Source organism: Xiphophorus hellerii, chromosome 4 (assembly GCF_003331165.1).
Source record: "Xiphophorus hellerii strain 12219 chromosome 4, Xiphophorus_hellerii-4.1, whole genome shotgun sequence".
NCBI classification, from domain to species: domain Eukaryota; kingdom Metazoa; phylum Chordata; class Actinopteri; order Cyprinodontiformes; family Poeciliidae; genus Xiphophorus; species Xiphophorus hellerii.
Genome location: NC_045675.1, coordinates 31,760,981 through 31,764,189, shown reverse-complemented (window position 1 = coordinate 31,764,189; position 3,209 = coordinate 31,760,981). Strand labels below are relative to the sequence as shown.

Here is a 3,209-nt window from a genome sequence, read left to right as displayed (position 1 = left end):
AAAAGACAGAGATAAATATTTGGTTAAGGCTTGGTCCAGTGACTTGGACCACCATAGACATATTCTGAGGACCACCAGGAGCTGCAGTCACCTTTCAGGTTAAGGCAAAAGTAAGTATCAGTCCCAGACAGAGCAGCTGGCAGTGAGACTGCTTCTTCCAAGATTCTCTCTGTGCTTCTGTCTCTGTTTTCCTCTCTACTCTCCCATGTTTCAGGGTGTAGTAGCGGTGCTTCCCCACACGGTGCTCTCTAATATAGTTAATTGTTCTCACCTGTTCCTCCACTAATCCACTCTCCCAGTTCTACTCTTTCAGGTTTTAGCTGCTCATCGCTGGATTCTTTCATCGTTGTCCATGTGGTTCCTGCTTGTAAGTTTTTGCATTCAACAACACATAATACTGCTGGCCTCCTGCTGGCATTGGCGACCATCAGCTTTAATAAATAACTATAGAAAGAAATTCACTATTAGTAGAAAGTGTTCCTCCATATAGAGTTAAAATTTACATTAAGTGAGGAAAGTTTGCCTGACAATATTTTGTATTAGAGACCAAATGAAAGCAGCAAGTCAATAAAAATTTGGAAGACAGAATTTATGATTGAGGGATTTAATTAAGAGCTTTTATCCAGAGGGAAAGTAGAGAACAGGATCGGAGGGAAGGAAATAGAGAGGATGTGGACTAAAGATAAACTATTAATCTCGTAAAACAAATAGTTTATGTGGCCATATTCATGTGTTACAACACAGAAAGATCCCAAAAAGAGAATAGACTTTAAAAAATACTGACACTAGTTTCTGATCCCAGGTCCAGACTGCTCAGATCTCTGATGTTCTGATCATCCCAGGTTGGATCTCCTGAGCCTGGAATCCTCCACCTTCAGCACCACCAGTCAGGTGGAGGAAGATAAGAGAACCCAGTTGGTCGAAAAAAGTAAGAACATTTCTATCTACAAAACATAACGAAACATTTCAGATGGAGCTGCGCAGAGTTGAGCTGAAAGTTAGAAACCGGTTCTGTTTGCTGTCCGTGATTATTTTCCTTTTTAACTCTTTTGTCTTTTCTTTTTTTTTCATTTCTCCGTCAACTAATGTCACATGACTTGAGTTGACCAACAATTAAAGCAGAAGACCTGCTCCACCTGCTGTTCTACTGGTTGGAAGAGATTGTGGAAAAGGTGAGGACATGATGATGACTTGATCAGAAAGTCTCCTTCAGTCATCTGTTATTTAGACTGAATGTGTGTCTGATTATGTGTTGATTCTCCAGCATCAGCGAGACAAGACAAGACTGGACCAATCAGGAGAGAGAAGACACAGAGGACTGAGGAGACGCAGAAAATCCTGCTGGAAATCCAGAGAAGATGTTTCCTGATGCATCAGGGGGACAGCTGAGGACGGGACACAGCATAAAGAGACAGAGATCATGTGAAGCAGGTCCTTCAATAACAAACCAAGCATTGCCACAGAATCTTATGTTGAAAATTCACCTGTTTATGAGTCAGACACTGAATAATAAAGAATTTTAGAAACATTATAGCCAGCGCTGGTTTCTGATCCTGGATTCAGATTGTGCAGATCAATAATGTCTCTGATCATCCCAGGTTGGATCTCCTGAACCTGGAATCCTCCACCTTCAACACCACCAGTCAGGAGGAAGATAAGAGAACCCAGTGGACAAAAAAAGTAAGAACATTTACTTTTACACAACCAAAAGCTTTCAATATACATGAAGTTGAGGTTGATGCTCAAATCTGATTCCTACTTTCTGCTGTACTTTCTCCTCACTGACCCTTTTGTCTTGTCTGATTTTTTTCATTGAGTCCTTTCATAACAGCAGAGCTTTGATGAGCTTTGTGCTGATGGAAGGAGGATCAGGAATAGAGCAGAGGACCTGCTGATCTACTGGTTCTAGTAGATTTTATAAATGGTGAGGTCATGATTATGACTTGATCAGAAAGTCTGATTCAGTCATCTGTTATTTCGACAGAAATTAAGGAATGCGTGTCTGATCATGTGTTGGTTCACTAGCATGACTGAGACAAGTCAACATCACTGGACCAATGAGGAGAGAGAAGACACAGAGGACTGAGGAGACGCAGGAAATCCTGCTGGGAATCCAGAGAAGTTTCCTGTTGCATCAGGGGGACAGCTGAGGACGAGACGCAGAATAAAGAGACGGAGATCATGTGAAGTAGGTCCTTCAATAACAAACTAACATTTGCCAACTATGTTAATTTAGTTACTGTTTTGTTGCAGTTAAAACAAGCGAATGTAGGGTAAGAATCGACAGTAGCCAGCAGACAAATAATTATCCAGTTAGTGAATCTCCAGTTAGTTTATTTGCAATATTACCTGTGCTAAACAAGAAACAAGATTAGAGATATTAATGTTTATGTGTGACTGTAAAACATCAATTTAATATCATGTTCTTTTTAGCATCATTAAAGTGATGGTTATTCTGAATGTTTTCTAGATTCAAGGATGGCCTTTCAACCCTGGATGTCATTTATGCTTCGGAGCTTCATGCTTCTGTGTTCAGGCCCTTTATGTGCACAAGGGTGGAAAAGCTGACATCAGAAATGTTAGAGGAAATCTTTGAAGTTCAGCTCAGCGAAAAGGACAGCACCAGACGACAAGAAGAAACCAGACTGCAAGGATTCTCCTTGAGACAGACCAAACCTCGCTTTCCTGTTCAAACACTGTCAAGATACCAAAGCCCAAAACAAATGATCAATTCCAAAAAAAACATGGACTTTGGGATAAAAACTCTTTGGACTTTATTAAGTTCAAATACAGAATCACAAAACATAAATGTGGATGTTGGCCTGTGAAGGCAGATGTTAACTTGTGAAACCTGCTCTGTTCAACTGTCACTACCAACTGTTATAACTATTGTTGAAAACTGTTGTAATGCTTCATTGTATTTACATGTAAATATTAGAAATGAAAATTTTTATGTCATCAAAAATTGTTGCAATAAAAAGTGACATACTATTAACACATGGCTGATTTTTATTTTTGTTTTATTTTGACAAATTATTTTTGAAAGCTGCCAAACAGGCAACAAATTAACCAGATGTTAATGAAATAAATAAGAAAAACAACAAAAACAACCTTGTTAGGTAGGTGGTACATGACATCCGGTTTACCAGTGAGACTGTTGAACAGGTCTGATGGTATTTGTAGTCCATCTTTCCTTTCATCAATGTCAC

At 39.4% G+C, this 3,209-nt stretch overlaps 1 long non-coding RNA gene across 1 annotated transcript; it reads left to right on the top strand.

Annotated features, from left to right (window-relative positions):
- The first annotated feature begins 1,783 nt into the window (after positions 1–1,783).
- Positions 1,784–2,897, top strand: LOC116719001 (uncharacterized). Its single transcript, XR_004339046.1, has 3 exons — positions 1,784–1,924; positions 2,026–2,188; positions 2,471–2,897. It is a non-coding gene; the product is annotated as an uncharacterized LOC116719001 (long non-coding RNA).
- Positions 2,898–3,209: the final 312 nt, after the last annotated feature.